The sequence below is a fragment of the Monopterus albus genome, unplaced genomic scaffold (assembly GCF_001952655.1).
Source record: "Monopterus albus unplaced genomic scaffold, M_albus_1.0 scaffold247.1, whole genome shotgun sequence".
Lineage (NCBI taxonomy): Eukaryota > Metazoa > Chordata > Actinopteri > Synbranchiformes > Synbranchidae > Monopterus > Monopterus albus.
In genome coordinates, this window is record NW_018128127.1 from 25,712 (window position 1) to 26,599 (window position 888).

The window sequence follows — 888 nt, forward strand, 5'->3', positions numbered from 1 at the left end:
TTTCCCTAAGAAAAGAAGTGGTGGCAACTTCTCCAATGTGATTATTTGCCGTTTTCCTTAGTCTTCTATAACCGTTGGGGCAAAAAATAAGATAAAAAAAATAAATAAATAAATTTAGATGTCTTGGACTCTGGAAAACCAATGAGAATTTTACACCATCTTTTGTCTTTTTGACAAAAATGGGAATCAGTTTATCAAGATTATAAATGGCAGATGAATCAATAATGAAAATTACTGTTCATTGTAGCCCTAGTGTAGAAGAACTTAACTGATCTGCACAGAGCCCTGACATTAATGAAGGGAAGAAAACAAATCTGTGAACACTGATAGGTTGTCAGTGCAGGTCAATGAAAACCACTTATTTCTGGCAGGATAATAAAGCAGACTCCGGTTCCCAGCAAGGGGCAAACTGTGAGCCAGACTCGTATCACCCAGCACAGATGGCCAGTTCTTGTGGGAGCAGATCCTTGTGGTCAGGCTTCATAGTCTTGTTTAAAACCTTCTCAAAGAAGTGGTCTGTTAAAGCAGCATATTGCTTTATTAATATCAGGGGAACCAGATTCTCTTGGCTAAACAACATTTGATATGGCCTGTCCTCAGAGGTCTGCTGACTGCCATCCATGTTTATTAAGTGGGAACTAGAATCCTAGGAAACTACATGTACCCAAGCCAAAAAGCACCTGACTGGTGTCAACTCATGTAGAAGTAGTTTAATTTACTTAGAGTGGGTACGGAAAGTATTCAGACCCCCTTAAATTTTTCACTATTTGTTATATTGCAGCCATATGCTAAAATCATTTAAGTTCATTTTTTCCTCATTAATGTACACACAGCACCCCATATTGACAGAAAAACACAGAATGTTTGACATTTTTGCAGATTTATTAA

The 888-nt window shown here is 37.6% G+C and overlaps 1 protein-coding gene across 1 annotated transcript in view; it reads left to right on the forward strand.

Annotated features, from left to right (window-relative positions):
• The window catches only part of med28 (mediator complex subunit 28), a 3,865-nt gene that overhangs the window by 911 nt on the left and 2,066 nt on the right, over positions 1-888 (forward strand). The gene's annotated exons all lie outside the window — the stretch shown is intronic.